At 41.9% G+C, this 7383-nt stretch overlaps 1 pseudogene; it reads left to right on the top strand.

Annotated features, from left to right (window-relative positions):
- Nucleotides 1–255: 255 nt before the first annotated feature.
- On the top strand, nucleotides 256–351 carry LOC117096040 (annotated as a pseudogene).
- The last annotated feature ends 7032 nt before the right edge of the window (nucleotides 352–7383 follow it).

Genomic DNA, 7383 nt, shown 5'->3' with positions numbered 1-7383 from the left:
AAAGCTATGTTCTTCAGTGTGACTATGCTTGGAGACAGTGCCTAGGAGGAGGTAATAAGATTAGATGAGTTCATAAGAATGGGGCCCCAATCCAATAGGGCTGGTATCCTTTGTAAGAAGAGGAGGAGACGCCAGAGCTTTACAGCTATCTGCAAACCAGAAAGAGCACCCTCACCAGGAATCAAGTCGGCTGGCACTGTGATCTTGGACTTCCCAGCCTCTAGAACGCTGAGAAATAAATTTCTGTTGTTGTGATTGCTTTGGCAGCATGTATACTAAAAAATTTGAATGATGCAGAGAAGATTAGCGTGGTGCCTGTGCAAGGATGGCATGCAAATTTTTTTTTTTTTTGAGACGGAGCCTGGCTCTGTGGCTCAGGCTGGAGTGTGGTGGCACCATCTCTGCTCACTGCAAGCTCCGCCTCCCGGGTTCACGCCATTCTCCTTGCTCAGCCTCCCGAGTAGCTGGGACTACAGGCGCCTGCCACCGCGCCCGGCTAGTTTTTTTGTATTTTTTTTAGTAGAGACGGGGTTTCACCGTGTTAGCCAGGATGGTCTCGATCTCCTGACCTCGTGATCTGCCCGTCTCGGCCTCCCAAAGTGCTGGGATTACAGGCTTGAGCCACCGCGCCCGGCCGGCATGCAAATTTTTGAAGATATACACATATGTGTGTGTGTGTGTGTCTATGTAGATGGAATCTCCCTCTGTTGCCCAGGCTGGAGTGCAGTGGCCCAATCTTGGCTCACTACAACCTCCACCTCCTGGGTTCAAGTGATCCTTCTGCCTCAGCCTCCTAAGTAGCTGAGACCACAGACATGTGCCACCATGCCTGGCTAATTTTTTTTGTATTTTTGGTAGAGACAGGGTTTCACCACATTGCCCAGGCTGGTCTTGAACTCTTAAGCTCAAGTGACCTGATTGCCTTGGCCTCCCAAGGTGCTGGGATTACAAGCGTGAGCCACTGCACCTGGCCAACATTCCATATTTTAAAATGGACTCTGGGGACTCGAGGGAAAGGGTGGGAGGGGGCCGAGGGATAAAAGACTACACATTGGGTGCAGTGTACACTGCTTGAGTGATGGGTGCACCAAAATCTCAGAAATCACCACTGAAGAACTTTTCCATGCAACCAAACACCACCTGTTTCCCAAAAACTATTGAAAAATAAAAAAGAAGCTAGAAGATAGATATAATGGGTTAAGTACACTATTCTCTGTATTCTTGTGTAAATTTGAACTTTTTTGTAATAAACATTAAAGGCTGCTTAAAAAAATTTCTATTGCCTAAGCCATCCCCTCTATGTATTTTGTTATAGCAGCCCGAGTGGGTTAATCTAGGGTCTTAATCAAATTTGTCTGGCTATGGGTTGGTTGTTACTATATGCCTTCCATTACTCCTTTTTGTTTTTGGATGGAGGTGTCTATTGTGACTGTCCTACCTCTGCCTCACCATTGTATGCTGGGTGTGTGTGAGCAGATAACTCGTCTTTTTAGTTCATGGGTCTCTGGATCCAGAGAAGTTGGATTTGAGAAGCGTTATTTACGTTTGAACCTTGCAGATCATGTCGTCATGGACGTTGTCCCTGACGACATGATCGAGTGAGACTTCGGAGTCCTGATTGTAGATGAGTGCCCCTTCCATGCCGGAGGGGTATCAACCACTGGGGTCAAGGGAAGACTGTGATAGAGATTGTTTTATATATGTGTGCAAGTATATATATTATATATATGTATTTATTATTTATTATTATTATTTTTTTGCCAAGTCTGGCTCTATCGTGCAAACTGGGCACCCAGGCTCTGTTGTCCAGGCCCAGTGGCATGATCTCAGCTCACTGCAACCTCTGTCTCTGGGGCTCAAGCCATCCTCCCACCTCAGCCTCCTGAGTAGCTGGGACTACAAGTGCATGCTACCACACCTAGCTAATTTTTGTATTTTTTGTAGAGATGGGATTTCGCCATGTTGTCTAGGCTTATCTCGAGCTCCTATGTTCAAGTCATCCACCTGCCTGGTCTTCCCAAAGTGTTGGAATTACAGGAGTGAGCCACTGTGCCTGGCTGAGAGTGTTCTATATCAAAGGCCTCCCATGAATTTCTCTTTTTAATATCCAAACCCTTGCAGTCTTCCTGTCTTGATGCTGAAGTTGATTATATGACTTTTTTTTTTTTTTTTTGAGACGGAGTCTCGCTCTGTCGCCCGGACTGGAGTGCAGTGGCCGGATCTCAGCTCACTGCAAGCTCCGCCTCCCGGGTTTACACCATTCTCCTGCCTCAGCCTCCCGAGTAGCTGGGACTACAGGCGCCCGCCACTTCGCCTGGCTAGTTTTTGTATTTTTAGTAGAGATGGGGTTTCACCGTGTTAGCCAGGATGGTCTCGATCTCCTGACCTCGTGATCCGCCCGTCTCAGCCTCCCAAAGTGCTGGGATTACAGGCTTGAGCCACCGCGCCCGGCCTTTTTTTCTTTTTTGAGATGGAGTTTCACTCTGTCACACAGACTGGAGTGCTATGGTGTGATCTCAGTTCATTGCAACATCTGCCTCCTGGGTTCAAGTGATTCTCCTGCCTCAGCCTTCCAAGTAGCTGGGATTACAGGTGCCTGCCACCACACCTGGCTAATTTTTGTATTTTTAGCACAGACGGGGTTTCACCATGTTGGCCAGGCTGGTCTCGAACTACTGACCTCAAGTGATCTGCTTGCCTCAGCCTTCCAAAGTGTTGGGATTACAGGTGTGAGCCACCGCACCCAGCCATGTGACTTTCTCTGGCTTGCAGGGCATAAGCAAATACGAGGCTAGCAGACACTTGATAAGTACTTTGCACTGGGAAATTGTATGCCATGTGAAAAAGGCCAGTTTAGCCAGCCTAAGGATATAAAATCATATAGACAGAGGTCTAGCCATCCCAACTGAGCCCAGTCCCTGCCAACAAATGTAGCCACATCAGGCCATGCAGGTATGTCAACAGAATAATTGCCCAGCCATCCTACAGATTCAGGAGAAATAATAAATTGTTATGTCTTTAAGCCACTAAGTTTCAGTCTAGCTTGTTACATAGCAATATATAACATACATAGAAGTTTAGCCCCCCATTGTCATTTTTATTTTTTCAATTATAATCCATGACATCTATGCATTTTTTCCTAAGCACAACTTTAGCGGTATCTTATACGTTTTGATGCATACTATTTTCTAATTTCCATTATACTTTTTCTTTGACTTAAGAGTTACTCAGGTAGGGTGTGGTGGCTCCCACCTGTAATCTCAGCACTTTGAGAGGCCGAGGTGGGTGGATCACCTGAGGTCAGGAGTTCGAGACCAGACTGGCCAACATGGTGAAATCCCGTCTCTACTAAAATTACAAAATTTAGCCGGGTGTGGTGGCATGCACTTGTAGTCCCAGGTACTTGGGAGGCTGAGGCACAAGAATTGCTTGAACCTGGGTGGCAGAGGTTGCAGGGAGCCGAGATCTGCACTGCACTGCACTCCAGCCTGGGCAACACAGTGAGACTCCATCTCAATTAAAAAGTAAATAAATAAATAAGAGTTATTTAGAAGTGTGTTTTTAACATTTCTTTATATAATTTTTTTGTTACTTTTTTGTTATTGGTTTCTAGTTTGAGTTTTGTTAGGATTGGATTGTTAGAATTTTTTGAGATTTAATTTGAGACAAAATTCACGTTCAAATACTCTAAAACATTCTGTTTATGTTTTAACAGCAGGCGTATTTGGTGATTTTTGGCTGTGGTATATATATACACATATATATACACACATAGTTTATATATCTTATATATGTTAAATAAAAAATTAGCTTGATATGATATATATGTGTTTGTGTATACAGACTATATATATCTATATATCTATTATATTTACTATGTAATATGATCATTATTCTATATTATATTTACTGTAGTAATTATATAATCTGATGTATAATATATTAATTATATATATATATATTTTGTTTGTTTTTCCTGTCGCCCACGATGGAGTGCAGTGGTGTAATCTTGGCTCACTGCAACCTCTGCTTCCCCGGTTCAAGCAATTCTCCTGCCTCAGCCTCCCAAGTAGAGTAACTGGGATTACAGGTGCTTGCCACCATGCCTGATTAATTTTTGTATTTTAAGTAGAGACAGGGTTTCATCCCATTGGCCAGGCTGGTCTCGAACTCCTGACCTCAAGTGATCTGCCCACCTCGGCCTCCCAAAGTGCCGGGATTACAGGCATCAGCCACAGTGCCCGACCTCTGTTTACTTTTTTTTTTTTTTTGTCTATTTGCTTTATTAATTACTGAGGTACTTTTGTTAAAATTTCCCAGTTTTACAATGGATTTTAAAATTATCCTTGTAATTTTACCCATGTTTACTTCATATTCTGATACTGTTATTAGTTGAGTACGTGTTCAGAATTGTTGTATGTTTTTGGTGGTATACTTTTCATCTACTTTTCCATAATAATTCTTTTGGACTTAAAGTCTTATTTAAAATATTAATATAGCTCTATCAGTAGTTTTGATGATATTCACTTGTAATATATTTTTACATCTTTAGTTGTAACTTTTCTGTATTCCACTGTGTCTCTAGTAAGCAGCTTATGCCTGCATTTTAATTTTGTAATTAAAAAACTTTTTTTTTGAGACTCGCTTTGTCACCTAGGCTGGAGTGCAGTGGCGCGATTTCAGCTCACTGCAACCTATGTCTCCTGGGCTCAAGTGATTCTCGTGCCTCAGCCTTCCAAGTAGTTGGGATTACAGGCGTGCGCCATCACACCTGGCTAATTTTTGTACTTTTAGTAGAGATGGGGTTTCGCCATGTTGGCCAGGCTGGTCTTGAACTCCTGACCTCAGGTGATCTGCCTGCCTTGGCCTCCCAAAGTGCTGAGATTACAGGTGTGAGCCACCGTGCCCAGCCATACGTGCATTTTTAAAAGCTGATGCTCTATTAATGATGAATTTTATCCATTTGCATTTATTGCAATTACTTACATGTTTATATTTCTTCCTCTCCTCCTCTTTTGTGCTTTCTGTTTACTATGCTTTTTCTTTGCTCCTTTTTCTTTGTCTTGCTTTAAGCGTGTTTTTTTAAATTCACATTTTTCTTTTTAAGTAACGACATCATGCATTCAATTTCTATTTCTTACATTTAACTTGCATCTTGATTTAAGAAAGTCTGAAATTGATCAGCATCACCAGCCTTCTCTGGAACTGGAAAATAATCTTTATTCTTTAAACAGTCCCAATAATATGTTATTCGTAGCTAATATTCTAGTTTCACAATGTTTTGTTTCCTCCGCAAATTTGTTACTTTTTATTGTTTTATATGAGCAATGCTTACTTAGATTTACCCACATTTGACACATTTGCACCTTATTCCTTTCCACTGGCCTCCCTCCCTCCCTCTCTTTGTTTCCTGCCATTTTAGAGACAGGATCTCTCTCTGTTGTCCAAATTGGAGTGCAGTGGCATGATCATGGCTCACTATAGCCTGGAACTCCTGGGCTCAAGCGGTCCTCCCATCTCAGCCTCCCGAGTAGCTGGGACTACAGGTGGATGCTGCCATGCCAGGGTAATTTTTTAACATTTTCGTAGAGACAGGGTCTTGCTGTGTTGCCCAGGCTGGTCTGGAACTCGTGGCCTCAAGTAATCCTCCTGCCCTGGCTTCCCAAGGTGCTAGGATTATAGGCATGAGCCATTGCACTCAGCCCTCTTTTCCTTCTTCCTAAATTATGTCTTTTAGGATTCCTCTCAGCCAAAGTTTGACAGAGGTCAACTCTCTTATTCTTTGTTTGCTTTAAAATGTCTTTAGTTTGCCCTCATTCTTCAGCGATAGTTTATCTTCTTTATCTGCAGAGAATCCTAGATAATAATTATATTTTTTCACTTTGAAGATACTGTGTTTTTGGTTTCTATTGTTGTTAAGTCTGTTCTTTGTCATTCCTTTGTAGTTAATCTACTTTTTTTTTTGGTGTTTAAAATTTTCTTGTTGTCTTGGTGTTTTGCTGTTTATTATAATGTGACGAGGTATAGCTTTATTTCTGCATTTCCTGCTTGGTACTTTTTGTATTGTATTTCCTGAATCTGAGGATTTCATTAATTCTAGAAAATTCTCAGCCATGTGTTCTTTGAATATTACCTCTCTCACATCTCTTCGTTTCTGCTGGAATTCCAATTAGATATTTATCTTCTCATTTTCTCTTCTGTGGCTCTTAAACTCTCTTGAAGCCTTTCCGTGTTTTATTTCTTTTGCATTCTGGGCAATTTCCTGAGCCCTATCATAGTCTACTCTTCCCTTTTCAGCTGTGTCTAAGCTGCTGCCAAATTTGACTAATGGGTTTTCTGTTTCAGTGATTCCATTTTTCATTTCATAAGTTTTTTTTTCTTTCTATACTGTCTTCTATGTTTACTTTTCTCCTTTATATCTTTAATTGTTTTATCATCTTCATTTGATTATTCAGCAACCTGAAGCTCTGAGAGTCTAATGAACTTTGTTACATGCTTGTTACTTCTGCTGGCTCTTGCTCACAATGGATTAAGTACTGAGTTGTGTGATTGTATGTTATGAGTTCATCTTCAGCAGGGCTCCATAATTGACTTTCCAATGAGGAAACTCATATTTTTGTTTTTCTATTCAGAGTCTAGGTAGGCCAGAAGAGACTAACTTCCACGTCATTTCATTATGCTGGTAGAGAGATATTTTTCTAGTCGACTCTTCCTGTGCTGTATGTGGAGTCAGGGGAGGGGGGATGGGTGGGTCTTACTTCAGCTTCCTACTTGGCAGTCTCAAGGTCGTTTACTTTATCGCTGTGTGCATGTTAAAACCAAATTCCTAACATTTGTCAAGATGGAGATAAACCCGACCAATTCAGGTTAGTTGCCACAGCAGCTCACTTGCATAATGCTCTGGTTTTCAGAAACCGATCTGCATTGCTGAGCTCTGGGGATTTCTCTTACTTTCTTGTAAGCTTAACTATGCATTCAAATGGTTTTACTTTTTTTTTTTTTTTTTTTTTTTAACAGAGTCTCACTCTGTCATCCAGGCTGGAGTGCAGTGGTGTGATCTTGGCTCACTGCAACCTCTGCCTCCCAGGTTCAAGCGATTCTCTTGCCTCAGCCTCCCGATTAGCTGGGATTACAGGCATGCACCACCATGCCTGGCTAATTTTTGTAACTTTAGTTGAGAGGGGGTTTTGCCATGTTGGCCAAGCTGATCTCGAACTACTGACCTCAAGTGATTCACCTGCCTCAGTCTCCCAAAATGCTGAGATTACAGGCATGAGCCACAGCAGCTGGCTGCTATGCATTCAAATGGATGTTACATCTGGCATTCGTCTGTGTTAATAGTGGGAGAGTTTTCAAAATATTGAAATATTTCTAAATTTTCAT

This window comes from Trachypithecus francoisi, unplaced genomic scaffold (assembly GCF_009764315.1).
Source record: "Trachypithecus francoisi isolate TF-2019V2 unplaced genomic scaffold, Tfra_2.0 Contig01440, whole genome shotgun sequence".
NCBI lineage: Eukaryota > Metazoa > Chordata > Mammalia > Primates > Cercopithecidae > Trachypithecus > Trachypithecus francoisi.
The sequence above is the reverse complement of the archived record's forward strand: the minus strand, read 5'-3'. Positions and strand labels throughout refer to the sequence as shown.